Here is a 23,308-nt window from a genome sequence, read left to right on the forward strand (position 1 = left end):
TGTGTTTATAATGTCTTGTAGTCCTCCCCTCACGACATTTATGTCATGTAAAAGTTCATCAGCGCAAAGCTCATACTCACAAACACAGGCCTTCCATCACCGCTGTCAGTCCTGGGTGGTTCCTCTGATACTCAGAATAATTGTACCATACCACACTCTTAGCAGGTGTAGGTCGAATGAAGATAATTTTTAAAAATGCCTGGTTTTATAGTATCACTAAAAACTGTTTTAGTTTTAACAAGGCACTGTTTATTCTGGAAAATATTTTTTTTCAATTTAAAATAGACACCTTGAAGATTTTAACTAATATGTTTTGGACACCATCACCTTGAATAAGCTTGATATTATCACTTTGAAGGTTTTTATGTTTTGATGCCACTGAAAAATCCGTTTGCGTAGGACGTGTTGTTTTTCGTGGTTGTATCGTATTGTTAATCTTGATAGAATTTTCACAAGGAGAAATCACGATGTATATTAGTGTTTAATAATTTTAAACTTTTCATCGTTTGATGATTTTGGGAATATAATACAAGTTAAGCTGAGGTACACGTCTCACATAGCTCGCTGCTGAATGAGCCGTTAAAGTCAAACTACAGCAACAACAACGAAAAAAAAAGATATTGTAGAAGATGGTCTGCAGAACATTTTCTTTCCAATGAAGTTTAATTCATATGAAACAGAACAAAGGCTTATGTATAAGAACAAATATTCTGTAAAATCTTCAAAAATATTCATAATTCCTTCAAAAAGTTTGATATAGAGAGTTCTATCAAAAATAAGTTTTGACAAGCAAAGTAGGCTATTTTAGGCATTATTAAAATTTAATCAGTTGATACATTTGCTAAGGAAACGTTGATGTTACTTCTTGTCTCTGAAATATATCCAAAGGAAAAATACGTTTTGACCTCACACCGACACGTAGTACTAATACTCATACAATTATTTGTGTTGATTTATAAACAAATCACTGAGGTGATAGTTCAATGAAGAACTCCCTGTATGTATCGTTACTTTAATTAGTTTGTAAACACAACATTATAACCTAGGAGTCCCTCAAGGCTTAAAGTTCTTAACATATTTCAGATTATGTACAGAAACAATTCAAGGCGAAATGTCATGTATTGTTTCAACAAACTTGTTTCTCAGCATATAAAGAGGAATATTTTTGCTAACTTCCGATATCATGCACTCCATTGCAGTTTAGTTTAGTATGAAACATTACTTAATTTATCACACAATTATTCATAATGTTTGCAACTTCACCTTCGAAACTTTCAAGTATAAATGGATTCATTTTTTTTTATTTATTTATTTATGTATGAAACGTGAGCTCCTTTGCGGCTAAGCGATTAGCGTGTGCACCTTTTTCGTGTGGACCCTGGGTTCGATTCTCGGCGAGAGGTCATGGAATTCGGATCATACGTTTAAATATAGTCCACGTTTCATATAGGTTTGCAGCTGAATGAAACGCTGACATCAAAACGAAATCAATGTAATGAAACATAATTACATAGTGGCGCTTAAAGCTATGATCTGTTTTGTTTAGGAGTAAACATGAATGGGCTAATTTTGTTTCTAAACAAAACATAATTTTAATTATATTTTATACCAGAAATAAAGATGATGACAACGAAGTAATGATGAAATGATTACCACACAATCGTTCATAACGTTTGTCATGGAGCCGCGGTGGCACCAGTAGTAGAACGCTCACCTCTGGTGCATAGGGTCCTGAGTTCGATCACAGCTCACGCCAAGTGGACTTTGTGGTGGACAAACACCGTGTGCGTGGGCTTTTTCGGAGTTCTCCCGTTTCCTCCCACTTTCTTCATTTCACCATTTCATTCCTTTCTGATCTTCACCGTCTCCTTTAACCTAGTCGGCATAACCATGGGACATAAAACTTAAAGACTTCATTTCATTTTCAACATTGTTTCACATCATCTTCGACATTTTTAACTATAAATATATTAATTATTTCCTTTATTTTTGTAATAAAACTGAGCTCCGTTGTTGCTAAGCGGTTAGCGTGTGCGCCATGTTCATGGGAAGTCCTGGTTTCATTCGGGGTGAGAGCTCATGTAGTTGGGATCATACGTTTAACTATACGTTCACATTTCATATATCCTCGCTGCTGAAAGGAACGCTAACCTCAAAAACAAACCAATGTAATGAAACATAATTGACGTAGTGACATAACTAACTAAACTAACTAACTAACTCTATGGCCTATGGAACCCGGAGGTTCAGTGCCACGTTCACAAAAGCTCTCCACTGACTTCTATCCTTAGCTAATTGCATCCAGTTTCTACTTTGTATTCCTATCTCTGCGAGATCCATCTTAATATTGTCCTCCCATTTGCGCCTAGGTCTTCCTAATAGTCGTTTTCCTATGGGTCTACCAGTCAAGACTTTGAAAGCGTTTCTACTTTCTTCCATTCTAGCTACATGACCTGCCCACCTAAGCCTCCTAGACTTGACAACCCTAACAATGTTGGGTAAACCGTATAAACTATGTAGTTCCTCGTTATGAAGCTTCCGCCATTCCCCATTCTCGTTCCTCTTGGGTCCGAATATTCTTCTCAGGATCCTGTTCTCAAATACTTTCAGTCTATGTTCTTCCCTCAGAGTAAGCGACCATGTTTCACAACCATACAGAACAACAGGCATGATTATCGTTTTATATATTTTAAGCTTCAAATTCCTCGACAGAATTCGCGACGACAAGAGATTTTGAACCGAATAGTAACACGAATTCCCTGCTTTTAGTCGACATTTTAAATTATATTCTGTTTTGTTTAGAACTAAAAATGAATCGGCCTATTACACTTCTAAATAAAACTTTTTTTTAATGTTACAGTAGGTCCAGAAATACAGATGATAGAAACTAATTGCTGACCACTCACCAACTAACTTAATTAAATCTCGTTGACCATAGCTATGTATGGACTATAAGAGAAGAGAACTTAATTTAGTTTTCAGCTGTAAATTTATTTCTTTTTTTTTATTAATAGAAAAAAACTAGAACTCTCTTTATACTTGCAAGTTCTTACTTTATCTTCTTCACTTGACATAAGACAAAGATGAAAAGAAAAGACTGCAAAAGATGAATCACTCCTAAAACTATAATCATATTATTTTTCTCTTTGCTGTTGTTCTACCTGATCAATGAAAAAAAAAACAAAAAAAAAAAACAAAAAAGAATGAACTATTGATAGAGTGGTTGAGTCGTATACATATCTAATAAGCCACGAAACAACATATAAACGATTTTGTTTTCCGTAAATATGTGGCTAATAGCAGTAAGGTTCAAGTTGTGAAAGAACATAGTTTCATTTTCTTCTTTTTATTAATGTCTTGTTTGAACTGCAAAGAGAAAGATGACGCATTAATCGATTTTGTCAGGGATTGGGCCTTTGAAATCTTTAAAACTTTAATTAAATCACGAGGTGGTAGAAAGGTACGCGTGACGACTTCATTTTCATAGAAAGGGGCAAACAATGGTATCCCGCAAAAAAAAAAAGTGCTTTTTTTATTCTGAAAGCTAATGCAAAATCTCACTTAAGTAAAACCCCACGTTCAGTGGTTTAGCATTCCAGTCTCCTAACATGAAAATATTTACGATCACTTCAACCCAATCATTTCACAGATTCGACTTAACATATATCTAAACCGATTAAATTACCATGTGTCACCAACTGAAACGTTCACCGCATGGCTGGACAGACCTCCTTGTACTCTTGTGATACTGCGTAAGGTATTTTATTTCAGTAAGCAGAGATGAGCCGAGTTGCAAGGTAGACAGATAACAAACAAGTCCCAATCTTTTAGTTTTCTTTACAGCCATACGGGTTAGAAATACTGATGAAATTAGTTAACAGATAAAATATCGTACTCAACTCACTGTCGCTTAAATCCACGAAAAGTTGTGGTTAGTCAGGTGTAGCACGTTCAACGTAGAGAAGCGTGGTCAGTACATCAGCTCTCACGTGTAATTATTTCTGAATTTTTGGACCTAAGTTCGCATTTTCTTGAAATTCACATAGTTCCCTAATTATCTTATGATATGAAAAAATGAAATGAAATTACTTTTATGACCAAGGAAATGGTGGAATAAAGAACGTGGGAGGAAACGGGACACCCAATTACGAGAAATCCTACGGAAAAAATGGTGTTCCATCATAAGGCTCACTTGCATCGAGCTGGCATCAAACTAGGGACATCATGCACCAAAGAAGAGTGCCCTACCAGTGAGCTTCCTCGGGCATTCAGGAAGATGGATCAACACCAGGCAATGTTAGTGGTACAATTGGGAGACAACCACGTATAACGTACTAAAATACCTCATGTGCTAAGAATTGAACTAAGTATATCAATAAATTAAAAAAACGTAAGGTTGAGAAATCTGTTTATGTTTTGATGTTCTTATTCACACCTGTAGAGCGCCATTTTCATGCGTACGCTGACAAGAATGAGCCCCTCGACCTAAAAGAAAAATGCAGTAAATAACAAATTTCTTAAAATATTATGTAGAGTTAAAGAAAGCTTCTAGGAAGTGACTTTTGTTTCTATCATGTCTGTACAATACTCTTGTTAAATTATAAAACAGTGGTATTATGGGGGTCACAAATAGAGTATACTACATACTACCAGAATCAGTTTTTGATATCACAATACTAAGAGGAGATAGGATTAAGTGAGTCAACCCCTTCCCTATGCCAGTGGTACAGTGTGGATTTATGCATATACTTCAAATAGTTTGATTGAAATAAAATATAGCAATTTTAGAAACATTTCTCGCACTTCTGTCTACAGTAGAGGCAGCTGTCTCTATTGTTCTAATAAATATGAGTCCACCTTTTTCTTCCTTATCTACAAAGTTTTCACACTTTATATGTAGTTCTTTTAACGGCGGAATGCATTACTTTGTGTGGTATTTTATTTTCCATTTCAAATCAAAACAACCACTTTAACAATATTATGAAGCAATAGACCAAGAAACGGACTGAGTATATTGACTTTGCTCGTATGTTCTGACTACTGGGTAAAGTAATGCAGAAAAGCACTCACAGCTCCATCCCGACAACTTTTTCAACCAATAGCATAATATAAAACCACAGCAGCGATGGCACAAAACACACGCACAACTCATCACATAGGTTATACATTTGTAACTGTGTCTACTATTATACAGTTACTACTATTAAATTCGAGTTTCAAACTTCCTTTCCAGAATCAAGCTTATGTAAAAGGGGATTTACTTTAAAATGTAATCTGAGAAAGTACTTGGACTTTAATTTGAGGTATGCATCCAACAGGAAATAGGTATCATACATGCCAATATTTATATTATATATTATATTTTTCATTCATTTACACAAAATTATGATTTTCCCCTTTGAACATATACAACAAGAAACTAGGGAAACATTTTATTTAGGAAAAACTTAGTGAATGACTTTATTCTACGAGTCATAGGATAGTAAACACAATACTATTAATATGTTATTTTCAGATATGGTATTTTACAAGTACGTTCACATTCGATTATATTCTGTCCTAATAGATTTCTGAAGGAAAGAAGTCGAAAATTGTTATTCAGAGAAATGTTTTCACTGCCTCCGGATAAACTTAAGAGAACGCGAAAAAATACATCAAAATAAAAATTCAACTCGTACAGAGTTTGAACATAGAAACACCGTATTGACAACCTACTAACTTAAAACAAAAATTATTTTCTACGCTCTATCAATCTTTCTTTAAACATTTGTCTAAGGTGACTTCCTGCTTCCAACTTCCTTTTGTTGCTTTTTTTACAGTCAGATACGATTGCGTTTACAGCTAATAATTGAAAATTACAGCTTATGAAATACATAAATGTATTTTCGTACAAGTCACATTTGATTTTACGTGATAATAAGTTACGTAAAATGGGTTAAATAATTGAAACTGTTTGTGTTAGAATGATCGAAAATGATTTGATAGTTAAGAAACTGGTAACCTACTTAACTGGAGATATATTTAATTCAAATTGTATACCAGAGACAGCGATGGCTCAGTGGAACTTGTGTATTTGGATTCCGGTTCGATTCTCGGTGGCAGAGACTTTGGAATTTTAACTCTCCTCCATGTTTCAGTGTTCGTGTGCCTCTCATGTCTGGCAGTGATGTACAGTTGACAAAGAGTAAAATAAGTCAGAAGTAAGTTTCAGAGTAAACTAAGAAGTAGAACAAGTACCTACAGTACATGAGTTCGCTGGTTTGAGCGCAGCCTAAGTTTTATCGTATCCGTAATTGCATAACGTTAACATTAATTGAAAAACAGAAAAATATCTTTAAAAAACATTAATGAAGTCTGGCGAAGTGGCCAAAATATCTAAAAGAAGTGTATAATTGTCATCCGGTGTTCTTCAAATAATGTCGATAATGTGTGATTGTCCCGACAATGTTGAAAAGTCTTTTCTTAATGTAAACTTATTGGACAAGGGTACGTTTTGATACACTTCAAAGAAAAATTAGGTGTATTAAACAATTATTAAAAATAGTTTATAAAAACGTGTCCAAAGCATGTGCAAACACCGATTCCTTCAGCGCACATTTAAAATATCATGAAGAATTCAGCAGAAGAGTTAACTACCCCTTCTAGACTATTTTGTGCATTTTTTTATGCCGTGTTGTAGCACTCTTACTGAAATACTTGTGAAATAAGAACAAATTCAACTGAACAGTTTCTTAAGAAATGTCCGAAAGAAAACTCACAAGGTTCGTGGTTCATTTGTTATTTTCAACACGAACCGAGATTTTGAAAGCTATAATACACGGACACGGAAAGTAGGATAAGCAAAATTCAATTTGGGAATTCAAGACCCTAAATTAGTATTACTTCAGGTATATATATATATATATTTAGGACTTTATGCGGATCGTCACGAGTGGCGCAGGTTCAGTCATCATGTGATTTTACGACACAGCCTGGAATTTGTAATTTATATTCCAGGCTATCGCACCTAAAGAGGGTTCCGATTTATGAATTTCTACTGTTTGGGGTAGTTGTCTTTGTGCCGAAAATCTAGCAGGACGACTTTCGTCACTTATTCTTACATTCTCCTCAGCTGACGGCTCGAATTAACTCATATATAACTTCAGACAAGAGTGTCGACATTATATTTCTGGGTTCGGGACTCGAACCGAAGTGACAAAAACTTTCGGAAAATTTCAAATAGCTAAGGGAGGCCAGCATAAAAGTTGTACTGTACCGAAGATTGTTACGGTTATACACTGAGAAAAAATTGTATGTGGCGTACTTAAAAGGGTAGGTTATATGAATAATTCCTGTAGTTTTTGGACTTAACGTACACCAGACATATAACTGAAAACGCATGTTTTGTAATACTTTCCGTTTAAGTGTTCCATTTATAAATACTTTCCATATGAAACAATATAGGCGGTCAGGATCTGACTTAAAATGTACGTATATAACATATAGCTGAGGAATGTAACATAAGTACATGCATGTAATATATGGAAAACTGTTAGATTTCAGACATCTTGCAATAGCATGATGTGACATCTAAGGGCAGTGCGTTTGTAGCATATGGATAACGTGTGTTATATACTGATTTCTGTAGTAAGCAAGAGGATTTCGTGTATTTGTACAATATTCCGCTATCCGAAGAACGGATTTTTCTCAGTGTAGCGCTTCACTCTTAAGCCTCTCTATTATCGACCTCAAAGCGACATGGGTCATCTAGCATAAGGGTTAAATTGTGTTAGAAACGAAGGCAGTATAAAGACCATTTTCATTTATTAGGAAACAAGAAAAGTGAATTACTTGTAAGATGGGATTAAACAGTTGACAGAATAACATTAATTTGCAAGTTACAACACAAAGTTTAAAGAGACTACGATAATCTCACAGGAAGCTCATAATTTGTAAATACTGATTTACCAGTTTTCATCGAATTTAGCTGCAATTCTCTGCCTATATACTAATACGCGTGTGAGGTCATTCCTGTCAATACTAATGGTACAGAAAGCGTGAAAGGAAACAAAAATTAATAATTTCGGGTAAGTCGCAATAATTTTTACAATAATTGTTTTGTTTCGTTCTTATATTCTCTAAGCGGGACGTCCACATATTACGTAACGCGACAAAAGGGGGAGGGGTTCAGCCTTGCGTTACAAAGTGTGACAAGGGGGTGGAGGGGGTTTACATCTTCGTTACGTAACGCATGTTTTTTTGCTGTATTTTTATAATTTTATTCTCAGGATTATATGCAATATTTTAAACAAATTATTGCATTCAGTTTTCTTGTATTTATTCATAAACAAGTAAATAAATATTTCTGTTACTTTCGAAAATTGCGAACTTATAACCTATATAAATTGGATCATGAAGAAGGGATTTGAAGACACTACTAGACACCAGCATGACTGGTGACGAACCCTGCGTGTATTACAATACAATGAAACTATGTTTTGTGGCTATCAAAGTATTGCATTTCCGACACACGTTTTACTGGAGTTAGCTGTTAATGATATAACCACCGCTTGAAAATACCCTCGCGTTCCTATTCGTATCGGTATTTCTGAGAATATTATTTAAAACTTTTGATTTGAATCATTTCCCACTCATCCTTGTAAGGGATTTCGCATGTGAAGCAGAAGAAACTCTTTCGTGAAACAATATTTTCCGTGACGAAACGATCCAAGATTTGCAGATCAAAATAAGATATTAAGAAACTAATTAATCGGATAATCATTTCGTATTTAATTTTGCCTTTATTTTGGATTTGAATATTTCTGGAGAAATCGAGTTTGTTAGCATTCTGGCACTGGTTTACGACAAGAAGAATTTGAAAAGGGATAAACTAAAGTCTAAAATCTAAAGAAGTTGCTCGAAAGCTTGTTCATAAACAAGATGTCTCTGCTTGTTCATGTGTGCAGCTACTTTGAATCTGTGGTCGACTTGAAAAAGAACTTCTTTGCCTCGTCTACACCGGCCAACTTCAAATACACGAAGCATCCTGGATCCCGAAAAAAAGTCGATGTTAGTTCTTTAGATCTGTTTCAGCTGCATCTTGAGGCTGTGTTTCTTCCTTGCCACTCATCGATGTCCTTAAGGATGGGTGCGATCTTTTGAAGAATTAGCCCTTGTTAATTAAACAATCTTGATGATGAAAATCATGAAAAACGCCTGGAAGCTTTCGAAATGCTGGCGTGGAGAAGAATGGAGAGATAGCTGGATCGAGCGGAAAACGAATGAGAGGTTGTTAGAAATGACGGGTGAATAAAGTACAATTTTAAATATTATTAAGAAGAGGGAGAGAAACTGGTTAGGACATTGGCTAAGAAGAAACTGTATCATGAGTAACGTGCTAAAATGGTGGCAGATAGAATGTGGATATGGTTGCAGAAAGAGAGGGAGAGGGCGAAGGAGACTACAGTTAATGGACGATATGAAAACAGAAAAATCGTACGTGAAGACGAAGAAGTTAGCGAAAGGCCGTGGATTGGAAGTTTCTCAGTTGCAGGAAGTGACCTGCCAATAATGGCAGAATATATATGATGAAGATGATGGGGTTAAAATATTATTACAGTACCACCATTTTTAATACATTGGTATTTTGCCGAAAAATACTGCAAACATATTCTGAACAAAAGCCGTTGATTTTTATTTCGGAACACATTAAAAACAACCCCCAAAATAAGCATAGACCTATTGCCGAAAAAATAAAAATCAAAAAGTGCTACGTAAGAAAAGGGGAGGGGGTCGGCTTTGCTTTACGAAGTGTGACAAGGTGGAGGGAGGGGGTAAAAATTGGTCAGAAATAGCGTTACGTAATATGGGGACCCATTTGAAAGTACATTTAATTTTACTCAATACACTATATCGGCATTAACGCTGATTCAATTATGGGATACAGTTATAAATTTCACCATCAGGGTTACAGGATATAAAAAATTACAATTACTGAATTTGTTTACAAATAAAGACTCAAGTTTACATCAAGAGTATCATATTGATTGAACTAGATTTGAAAATAAAGCGATCTTAAGATTTTTTTTTTTTTTTTTTTTTTTTAAGTTTCAGCTATCCGGTTTCTTGTTAAAGATCAAGATCAATTTTTACACTTTTCTACCTGTATCTTACCTACATTTTGTTTTTCTCTGCTCCTCTGCAAATTTATTTTCCTCCATTTTATATGTTTTTATCCGAGCAAAGGGTTCATACCTAATAAGTATTACCATAAAACAGTTAGAATTGAATTTGTAGTTATATAGGATTTCTTAACACTTGACACGTTTCTGAAGGTATTATTAATAAATTCTTGACCTTTTGCTTGACCAAAACAGAATTTCCTCTTAAGGGTTCTTAATACATATCAGAGAACATATCGTTAATGTTGTGAAGGAACACCTGTTACACTAAAAATCATAATGATCCTTTACATATGATATACATGCAATTACAGTGTTACAATTACAACATTGATTTTCTACCATACTGATTTCGTGTATTAATACAATTATACATTCCCTTGGTTAAATATCATGATTAAGGACCTCATGTTTTGACCTAAACCATAGTTACATATACTATGTACTTGAGTATATATATATATATATATGTATACACTTTCACAATATACAGAGTGAATTTACAATTTTCATAATTGCAATTACTACTCTTCGACTATTATGCCGAGTAGTTAAGTACGGATTTTACATAGGCATATTTAAACACTAGTACTGTGACATAAAGTTCTGAAAATTAACAATAAAATAAACAAACACTTGAATACCTAACAACAGAGGATGTAGTTGCAGGGGGCCTTCTTTAAGTTAGGATGACCTGGCCTGAAGGTAGGTTATGCTTACACTGTTTTATAAGACGAAGTACTAAATACAGGGTATCACATATGGTAGACAAGTCCAACATACACATTTCCTATAGATGGTATCATCACGAGGCAGCGGTTTACTGTCTAAACCATATTGTTCCTGAATGATCAAAGACAATGTTAATGACCTGCTAACCTGCTATTTGTCTTCTGTTAATACCAAATCATTGAGGATGCTTGTATTACTAGAACAACAGTATCCTTGGTTCGTTACTTTATATGGGAAGATTATATATACTATTCCTAACATATGTTGTTGCCAGGCTTACAATATTCAGTTACAAGAAACACAACAATTGCCTGATAAAAATTGCTCAAAAATAATTATATTTAACTGATTGTTGACCTATATTCACCTGGTTACTTCCATCGCTTTTATAATTGTTCTAAATTTAGATTATGTGCATAAATAATGTATCATATTTGCAACTTAAAATTACCATAATTTTCTGTATTGTAGCTATTTGGTTTCTCCATAACAAAATTATCATATTATTGCAATATTATTGTTTAATTTCCACCACTGACTTTGACGAAATGCATCGAAAAAGAATCAAATCTAAAGGGAATTCATAAGGATTTAATTCAATTCTTTCGGACTTAATTTCTGGGAGGCAGTCCCGCTTTTTGTGACCACAAATGTACAAGATGAGCTAAAAAACAAATTATAGTCTTCGCAGGTAAGATATTAGTGTTCTTCTTGTACGTGCTTCATTGCAGATAATGATGTAATTGTTGTATGTTTCATTACAATTATCTGGTAGTGTTGTATTGCGTTGGTTTCATTTAGTATATTTTATTATTTCATTACAGATAATAGGAATTCTGTCGAATGAGTCACTGTATAATTTGAAAGAACGGATTCTAATGACCACCAGAACCCCAACTGACCCTATATAGGACGAATATATCCAAAGAGATTTTGCTGCAAGGTGAAACAAGCCTTCTTAACCTAAATTAACAATATAATGATGAGATAAATTCAGACCACGCTCAGGACGACCTTTAACGAGAAAAGGAATTTGTTGTGCGGCTGTTGCTAACGTTGAACGGACACCCAAGAAACCTGTCCCAAAAGCAATCTCAAGAAATGGAAGGCCATACATAACATTACCAACATTAGCCAGAATTCTGCACACTTACCAGCATCTTTGGCCTTTCAGTAGTTTAGCTCTTTCATTGATAATACATTGATAACGTATTGAGTGACTCTGCATAGTGGGATTAGACCTATATCAAACTGAAAGTTACCAGCACTTGTTACTATACAAGTGATTAACTTAAATAATCTCTATGAAATGAGCTTGGTAGGTATTGCTGGTAATGCTGAAGAGTAGTATACCGTGATTGAAGGTAAATAATAATTTGCAATGAAAATGAAAATCTGGAATAAAATGCTATTTCTACCTTCTTCAGAAAAAAATTGTCTTTTCTTATTGTACCCTACTCACTTTAGATCTATCAACAACCACATTCAAAACGCAAGTAAGGAACAACGGTATTTCCAGCTCACCCTATCCACGCCTTAAAGGCTAGAATTCAATAAATAACCACTCAGTTTTACTTGTCTTTGATTTCCAAGAAACGGTATAAGTTCTCAAACTGATTTAACATCTGAATTTTTCCGAGTAAAGAAATTTTCATACTGAAGTTTGTGATTGGATTAGAATAATAAAAGGAAGATCACTAAAATTAAGTTTGAGCCACCCATAAGGAAGGGCAACGTCGACAACGTACGGAACTCCAGACTTATGAGGAGGCAAATGCAAACATTATCCTTTTTGTAAATTTTCTTCATTCAGCTGTGGTCTTGTTTGAAGTTTGAAACCCCCAATAGGGAATAACTTAAATAAAATAAACTTTAAAAAAGGATTTAGCGACTTTCTAATTGCCCTTTTGGTACTAGAAAGAGCTTATTCCATTGATAATATATAATTATGAATTTTGAATTATTACTTGTCTATAAAAAGGGAATTAACTATAAAATGGAAAGGCACATGAAATTTGGCGACATATGTAATGTGTACCTGGAATGTATAAAAGTAACCAAAAGTTCTATCGGTTTCTCACCCACCACCTTCGAACATAGAAATGTCACCTAAGACGTAACTGGAAGATCAAATATAATCCTCATCAGCATCGACGACCTTCTGCCAACGTTCTGGAAGGCCATGGGTTCCATCTCGGGAGAACTTGGTGGGCCGTAATGGTATCAAGTGTATTTTGTACCTCTACTAGTTATTTGAACTGGCATTCTCTAAGGTGATTGTCCAAGGAATGGAACAGGTGATAATCGGACGGTGCAATGTATGGGAAGTAAGGCGAATGCAATAGTGTTTCCCATGACGCACAATAGTGTCCCGGATCATCCTAGCCACGTTGGGCTTAACGTTGTCCAGTAATAAAAAGACCTCTTTGCGATTCAGAAGTGCTGGCTCCACGGTTTTGAGTTTCTCTTTAACATGACTCAACTGTTGACAGATACAGTTACATTGATGCTCTGACCAGCTGGTAGCAGTTCCCGATGCATAAAGTGATCAGTCCACCAAACACACAGGACTGCCTTCTTCCGGTGCAATGCTGGTTTCGGCTGTTTTGGAATTGGTTCCTGAGATGCTTACCAATGCTGATGGTGTCGTGGAGATTCGTACAGGACCGACTTCTCGTCACATGTCAACACCCTGTCCAGAAATAGTTACTTTCTCAGACGAGACAGCAAAGAAACACAGGTGTTTGCTCGCGTTGCCTTCTGGTTCAGAGTCAAATCATGTGGGACCTACCGACACATGCTCAAGATGATGGAGGTGCTGTCGAAGGTTTTCTCCACACACTGAATTGTAATCCCAGTTACTTATATGTCTGGCCACTGTTCGCCTGAATTGTTACCTGAAATCTTCATTTGAACATATGTTGGTCTTCCGGTATGTGGTGCGTTTTCGAGTGTTTCATCACTGTCCTTAAACTTATTAAAACACCGCTGCACTGTTCGCATAGTCACAACACCCTCCCCAGAGGCCTGTCTTCCGCCTTGCTGCATCGGCGTTTGACCCATGTTTGAACTTGTATAGAATACACGTCCTTACGAGTATGATACTCTGAGGAGGTCCTATGTTCACTCTGTCCTTACGAAAGTTCACGGTGTAACCAAACTGCCACAACCAGGCAGTACGTTCGATATACCCACACCAACAACTGACATTCGCCTTCTCTTCATTCGCATTCAAGTGACGATGTGAGGGCCAATGGAACACAGATCTCCACAAAAAGCGACAGAAATTTCTTGGTTACTTTTAGAAGTACTGAAGAAAGCTAGTTATTACTGATAAAACGAAAACTGACTAAAAGTGTAGTTAGAAATATGGTTAATCTCGCCTTCTCCACGAGAGGCCTGGGTTTCAATTCTAGTGTGAGTTCGTGTGACTTAAGTCCCACAAAAGTATAAATTCTTGTCTTATATAGCTTCGGTACTGAATGGGATGCTATACTCCAAACTAACCAACCAACTATTTACAAACCGAGAACTCTAAATTTTATTAAGGTAAGAAGGTCAACTACTTTACCGTGAGGCCTCCCAGTTGCGTTAGGAGGTAGTACCACAAACTCCTTTCATACGTGGGATCCTAGATTCGGTTTCTTGTAAGAGAGATTTAAAATTTGAACGCAATAGTGTTTTCGTACTCCATCGTAAACTGTAGGTCCACGTCTCGTGTTGTCTTGGTACTGTGAGGGAACATTAAGATACATCGAACCAAAAAATCAACCTTATTTCCGTACATGTAGTTTGGAGTTTCATATACATATTAATAGTTCTTACAAGTGAAATACATATACAGAAGTGGTCGTAAAAATCGTTCTTCATTTAATTTGTATTACTTTCCTGTCGAAGACTCAGTTTTAATTGCTGTTTACATTTTTATTATGCCAATGAAATATGATTTAGTACTTTCATTGTACGTAGCGCGGAAACCTAAAACCTGCACAACGTAATATTTCACATGCTTATATAATCGCTAGCATCCATCATTTGAAGAAATGTGATCTGGTAGGAAAATTTCGATTGATGTTTTGTTGCTTTCACAAATTTGACTCAAACTTTTACCGTCCAAAACTAGAGAAACAAAAACCTTCAGAACATAATATTTACAGGCTTATACAGAACGTCAATATGTACCACCATGCCAAGTATGATTCCGATCGGAAGAGTACGGTATATAATGTACCCTACAATGATGTGCAGCACCAATCTATATTGTGAAATAACTAAAAGTAGTTACAATTATAATTTACTGGATTATTTCAATCACTGCTAAACCAAATAATTCTAAACTTTATTTAATTCATTAATTGAATTTCAAAGAACATTTGACTATGGATGTACTTCAAAGTGTCTATTCATCATTCGTCACCACTATGATGTCACCAAAAACAAGAACAACTAAGGCTAGTGCTCATTCGAATCATTTTAGTTAAATCTCTTCTTATTTCTCCCTTTTACCTGCTCTAACCGTTATTTTATTTGCTTGAAACGGTTGAGTATAATTTATGCATTAAAGCATAACGTCTTATTATTATAGCTACGTAAGAGTTGTCAGTTATCGTCTACATTTATTCCTGAAACGGTTGAGTATAATTTATGCATTAAAGCATAACGTCTTATTATTATAGCTACGTAAGAGTTGTCAGTTATCGTCTACATTTATTCCTTTGTTGGGAAAATTTATAATAATTTATTGATAAATTATAAACTAACATCTGATCTAAGAAAACTGACGACCCATATGTGCACAATATATTTTTTTAAAATCTGACTTAAAATTTACCGCCCACAACTCGGGAACCAAAAGCCTGCATAATTCAGTATTTCATACATTTATATACGAGTAGCAGATAAAGGTCTACCATCATGCTAAGTTTGATCCCGATCAGATGAGTTCGGCTTATACATATAATATATTATATAACACTATTTGTTTAAAAATGTGACTCAATATTTGACTACTAAAGTCTATTCCAGGCAACCTGATAGGAAACTCCCCTACCTCCCACCACTTACCACTGCAAAAGAAGAAAAGAAATCGTTGACCTTCACAGGGAGAGAACATTTTCTAATAAACAGAATCGTGTAAACTCTAAATTCGTACGTCAGTTCGTTCGCATCTGATGTTGAGAAAGCACTGCTGTTCCTTTTAGCTCTCAATTCCGAATAACAAACAATTACTGTTTTTAAGTTTTGTCTTGTAGAAAAGTATTTCATATAATTTATGTACTAAAGTTTACCCTATTGTAAAACATTTTATTGTCTTTACAAATATCGAAAACATCAAAATCAATAAGAGCTCAATCTGCCCAATTTTGTATGAATGTGAAAGTTGATCCTTAACACGAATTCGAAAACGGAACTGCAGGGTTTCGAAAACAAAATGTTGATTGAAATATTTGAGCGAAAGAGGCAAACATTCAGGTAAATTAAAATGCTATACAGACTTTTATTTCACAAAACTACAGGTCACTGAGTATTATATAAATAATGAAGTTAATATGTATAAGCTAAGCATGACACATTTCTTGTACGGGGAATACGCACCAAGTCATTAAGTCCTATTCAAAAAGCAAAGGAGAAGGAGACTAATAACTGGGCGAAAAAGAAGGTTCCGGACAATGTAAAGCAGTATCTTTGAAGGATGGTTGATAACAAACATGGTACATTGACTTTTCGCAGGTTAAAATCTAATGGAAATGTTTGTTCCTGCTACGATGAGCCTTTGAGGTCTTTAAGCCAAAGCGTTCCTTATTTTTGTATAATTGAACAAACTCGTATTTATCGTTACTCTTCCTTTCTTATACGTACAATACTCAACTCTAGAGTTTCTTTGAGAAAAAATGTTCCGAGTTGGCACACTAAGTAGTCAGAAGGGCATTTCTGGTATTACTCTATTTATTGCTATATTATAGGCATATTATTCTCGTTTCATCCGGGGGACACTCTCTGAGCTCCGGGGGGCACTGCCCCCCAAAACACATGTCTGGAAGAAACACTGCTCAACTCATATTACAACATTAGACTATCCTGCACGCATGGGGCCGCGGTGGCTCAGTGGTAGAGCATGTGGTGCACGTGGTTCCTGGTTCGATCCCAGCTCGCGCTAAGTGAACTTTGTGATGGACAAACACCGGGTGCTTGGGTTTCCTCGGGCCTCCCTTTTCCTCCAACTTTCCTCATTCCACCATTTCTTTCATTTCTCATGATCACAGTCTCCTTTAGCCTAGCCGACATAATCGTTGGACGTAAAACTCAAAGATTTCATTTCATTTTATATTCTGCACGCCATAACTGTCTCTCTCTCTCTTTCCCTTGCAAATTAATTACTGCAAATGATTATTCCTATTAATGGAGACCGATAACATTTCTAAGACAATAAAAAGTCGTTTCCTCTTCTTCTGCAAGAGAGGCTCAACAAACAAAATTATTATTGGAACACTGTTATCAGTGTATATATATATAGTTTTTTTCTTCTTGTTCTTATTAATGTAATAACGTATGTTAATAAGAGAGGAAACGAGTTTTTTATTTTAGTATTTCAGGTTCTATTGTTATCATCGTAATGTTCTGATAATTTACCCATACATGTTCGTTTTCGATTTTACAGAGTGTGCGTGGATTTTCTCGGGTTCTTCAGTTTCCTCCCACTTTCTTCATTACTCATTATCACCTTCTTCTTTAGTCTAGCCGGCATAATCGTGGGACGTGAAACTTATAAATGTTTCATTTTCGGTTTTCGATTTTATATGATGAAATTATTGTATTAATAAGTAAATGCCCATTGAATTACCAACCCTGCCATCCCTTGCTATTCCAACATTATGTGGTAAGCAAAACTGCCAAGAAGAAGGAAAATGAAGAATACAACTGTTCAATAAAATTTTCATTGTAATAACACATGTTACTTAACTCACTAATACAGGCAAATGTAATTAATTGTTTTAAAATGCGTAGTGTTATTATGAAAGTTGTAATTTATTATTTACACATGTTTACATATACACTCTACTTCTGTGTGCGGGAGCTAATGGTGGAAGACGGAACACCAACATTCACCTGTACTTGAGCGTGGTGGGGGAAAACTTCCTCTTTTTCCTATCAGGTTACGTGAAACAGATTATAGTAACTTTGAAAACAAAAGCCTACACAACACATTTCAGATACTCATATAGCATGCCAAGGACTACAACCATGACAAGTTTAATCCTGATTCCGTGAGGTTTGTGTATGAGTTTTTGTTTTCAAATATCTCATTCAAAATTTGACTGACTAGCCTATAACTTGGAAATCCAAAACCTGCACAACATAATATTTCGCATTCATTAAACATGGAAAATACTATAACCATGCCAAATTTGATCTCGATTGGATACGTTCGGTTGAACTTGTACGATATATATAGTGTCCTTGAAATTTCTGAAAAAAGTCAAATGATGGACGAAAATATGTTTCATAAAAAATGACCTTATTGGACAGATACACCATATTTTATCTAAATCTAATATTTGTTTTACGAAAACTATCGTGATAAATAAATATTAATTCTAGTGGGAGGGGGCCTAATTTAATTTCCTCATTCCCTCGCTCTAGAGCTCCCTCGTGGCTAAGATTCTAGCATACCTGCCTTTGACGTGGAAAACCAATGTTCAATTCTCAGCGGTAGCTCATGTAGTTCGGATCCCACGTCAAGCTGTAGGTCAATGTCTTATATATATATTCTTGTATGGAATCAAACTCGAATATTTCATACTGGAAAACTATTTCGTACATATATGCGGAAATTTAAAACGGAATGAATTATATTCATTTTTGTACTCTCTTTTTAATAATGGACTGCAATTCCAAACCACAGAGTTATTTCGGAAAGTTGAAGGAAAGTGCATACCAAGTTTCATTAAAAAATTTTCGAGAGATGTCGCGGAATAGACAGATGATAAGACATACAGACACACAACGCTCAATTGAGTCAAATGGCAGTAGTTCGCTAAGCTTGTTTCAATTAATTTAGAGTAATAGATTAATTTAATGTAGTTTGACTACAGCTGGTTTACAATATCATAAAATGATCGCAACCCTTATGCGGGCGACCTCGCCCAGAATCGAACTGAACCTAGACTTAGTGTTCATGAATCACATGGGTGGAACGTAATAGAGAACTGTAAATACACAAAACTGTACGAAAGCAAAGATGAAAATATAAACACAAGACAGTCTTGAACGACAACTACTAAAACAAAAAGAAAAGATAAATATACGCGCCTAAAAAAACTACTCGTATTCCCGGACCAACCTCACCAAAGAGGCAAGGATCGAACAAGCCAGCTGAAGCGACTCTGCGTATAACAGCATTGTCGAAGTGGGGCTGGGCTTCAGTAGAGAGTCGGCGCCCGATACAGTCACCCGCGGGACAAACGAAGGAACGGAACAACCAAGCGAGCGACCGTGGGTAGCCTCAGTTTTTCAACTTGATTCGGTCCGCAGATCGTGTGCTCTCTCACTTTCTGCGTATATATATATATCTATGTATCTGTGTATGTGTCCGAATGGATGTTATTAGTATTTGTACGTGTCCGTTAGTGCGCGCGCGCTTCGTACAGTGTACTATATGTTCGTATTAAAATACACATACATACATATATATTTAATTGATATGTATTAAGCGTTAAATGTATTCTTAAACGTTTTATTCGAAAATTCGTGTGTTTTTGTGTGTTTGTTTGAAAACTTGTGCATTTTTTTGTTATTCATTTTTTTTTTTTGACAGACGTAAATTACAAAATCATGTAAAAACAACTTATTTTACTTATTGTATATAACAGTTTCATCATTTTATATCAAACAAATGTTTATTTAAAGTAAACATATAAAAGGTGTAAATAGTATAACATAAGGTTTAGGTGTGTTTCTGTGAAAATATAAGGCTTTAAGCAGATACTTTACGATAAGAATTAGCATTCCTAACATAATTGAAAGGAAACTTACAACTATTTCCAAACTTCATCAATTGCGTGGATTATTCGTATACGCAGTATTAAATTTTCACTTTAAAGTATTAAATTATAATAAAATAACATAATAGATTAACAGGAACGTGGTGTTAAATATTTCCCTTCTAAAAATCTAAGATAACAGATAAAACCAAGTGTTGGAAAGTCTAAAGAATAATTCAAGAGGAAACTTAATACTCAATATAATATAATGTTTTCCTAATAAAATAGTTACAAAGTGTGTATTTCAAAATTTTAATATCGATTATTATTTGCTGGTGAGATTCTTAACTTCGGTGTGCTAAGTGTTGTGCTGTTCAATAACATTAGTACATTATCAGAAACTATTGTCAACATACAATTTTCTTTTGTATACTTGAGGTGTTTCGTCATTCTGGATTTTAGTGGTGTACACTATTCAAGGTAAGATCGAATTTTTTTCCCTCATATATACTGTTTATTTCTTTTATTTTCAGTGTGTGCACATTTTGAAATTTCTAGTCTTTTTTGTGAATACGAAAGTGCCTATAATATGAAGAAAATCTACCATTATACCAGCCAACCGTTTTGTAGCGATAATTCATTATGCCGTATACTGTTGTTAATCTAATAATAATACCTTACATAGGATTTAAAATTTAGATTTCTGGGCTTTCGGCATATATGGCCATTTAACCCTTCACGTGTGAGCGATGACATTGCTCGGGGAGCATGAAAGGATTGGAAAAGGAAGGAAGCGGCCAGGGACCTATAAGTTAGGTATTATCCCGGCATTTGCCTCGTGTAAATAGGGAAAACCCAGGAAAACCTCATTCAGGATGGTTGGTTTGAAAAACATTTTTACATTTTTTCGACCGAGTGTTCACACCGGGAACCGAACCCGAGACCGCTCGCACCGAAGGCAAGAGCGTTAGCGACTACGCTACGCAGGGCCACGATACTTTGCGTATATTGTTAGATTAAAACAACATCGAGAGAATATATCCTATCATTCTTGGACAATATTAGTATTTCACATATTATTTCATTATATCGAGCCCAACAATACCATTCAATCATGTATATATTGTAGATAATCTTGTCATTCTTTTTTAAATTTAATATTATTTGAATTCATACAACATCGTGAAAATTACAGTATTACACCCTATGAGGGAATTGAGTCGGTCAGATTGGTTGCAGATTGAGTATGAGATTGAAGTATTATTCATGCTCCACTCTTCGCTATTCGTGGCTTTTGAGATGGGAAGTCGCAACCGCTAGATAAACATAGTTACTCGATTGAACGTTAATGCTGACTTCAGATAGAAAATTATTTACGGGTAACAAGAATAAAAAAACTAAGAATAAGCAGATTGAAGATAACACTAGCTGGCATGTCAAACGGTATAAACGAATTGGTCGTGTGAACGCAATATTTCTCTCTCGCGGGTTCGAATCCCGTTCAGGGTATGGTTGGACATTTTCTCAACATTCATTGCATTGTCCTCGTTTTTTTATCGTCTTGTCGACTCTAATGGCCAAACAGGTGGGAAGTATAACTAGAAATAAATATCTACAAAATATGCTAGCCATCTTTTTAAGACATAATGAACTTAGTCATCAAAGTTAAAGAACTTAATATTTGAACTGTTCTTAAAAATCTTAATATTGGTACATATTTTCATAATGTGCAATAATATTAGTCTCCTAATGCTTTTAATTATGTCGTGACTAAATGAAATGCCACCTACACGTTTGTTCAAATAATAATGAAAAATATGTATTTCCTCAGATTATGTGGCGTAGTAGCCATATTACATAATTATGGAAAGAATGCGTTAAATTTTCTTTTTTGGGGCGGCGGTGGCTCAATTGTAGAGCGTTCACCTTGGTGCACGGGGTCCTTAGTTCGATATCTGCTCGCGCCAAGTGAGCTTCGTGGTGGGCAAACATCATGCGTATGGGTTTTCTTGGAGTTCTTCCCTTTCCTCCCACTTTCTCGATTCCTCCATTTCATTCATTTCTTGTCATCACCGTCTCCTTTAGCTATCCGGCATAACCGTTGGACTTAGAGCTAAAATATTTCATTTCATTTTCTCATTTTGTTGAAATTATTTTGGTAAACCAGGGAAAAGGCAATGTAGATCTTTCACAAAATGTTCTCACAGACTTCTTCTTCTCTCCATTTTTTTTCTATTTTATAAATGTTCTTTGAGTGTTTATTGTTTTCGATAAATATACAGACCTAGACTTGAAAACACAAGTAACAACAAACGGAAATTCGATAATTAACTAGCAGCACGCCTTGAGTTTTGAGCACCGTATCACTTTTTAAAAATATTTGCACGGTATAGCGAGAGATACAATTAACGGTGGATGATTTATTTGCAACCAGGAAGTTCTGGGCTAGTATCTGAAGGTGAATGATCGTGGTTGAAATTTTCAATGTGCTTCTTTATTTACATCAGACCTGTGCGTTTCCATCACTGAGTGGCTAAGATAGGGACTTGTTGTAGGTATGGTTGCGCGTTCGCTTCCTGGTGGGAATATTTGCGCCAGTATGAGCGTCCCTGGCGGGAAGACGAGGTGGACACGTCTCCTCCAATATTTTCAAGTACAAAATATTCAATATTTTATTCTAATTTAATTCATTTACTAACGACAGAACAGCGTATAAATAATAGCAATTATACCTGTTTGAAATATAATATTCAGGCTGTGAAACGATTATAACAGATTTTTTGATGTATCTTAGGGGGTCCAAGAGGGTAAGCAGAAAGGTAACGAAAGGAATCGAAGATAATAAGCAGGTTGGGTTAGGTAGTACCATTTAAATCAATTTTTTGATGTCTCCCCCCCCCCCCCCCAAAAAAATGTACATGCCAGAGACGCCAGTTACTATTAGTAGTTTTGATCTTAGCTTAGACGGTGAAACCACAGACACAACTCTCATTTCTACTAAGATTAGGGTTAAGAATTAAATTTCAGGGTTTTCGGTATATATGGTCAGTTTAGCAAGTCACGTATAAGAGATGATGTGCCTTAGAGAAAACACTGCCCGAGGAATTGGGGAAGAAGAAGGAATGGTAAATAAAGAAAGCGGCCTGGGACATTTATATCAGATACTATCCCGGTATTTGCTTGGTGTGAATGAAAAAATCCAACAAAATACAACTTAGGATGTCTAATCTAAAAATATTTTACACTTTTTCCAAATAGTGCCCGCACCGGGGGTCGGACTCGGGAGCGCTCTCTTATTTGCACTAATAAACTGAGAAACACACACCATATATTTATTTTTTTTCATACAAACTGTGTTATTACTATACCACACTGAGTCAGCAGTACTTCGCTCCAATTGCTTGAATGAAAAATCTTCCCATCGAAAAAAGAAAA

Source organism: Thermobia domestica, chromosome 2 (genome assembly GCF_964235325.1).
Source record: "Thermobia domestica chromosome 2, izTheDome1.hap1.1, whole genome shotgun sequence".
NCBI lineage: Eukaryota > Metazoa > Arthropoda > Insecta > Zygentoma > Lepismatidae > Thermobia > Thermobia domestica.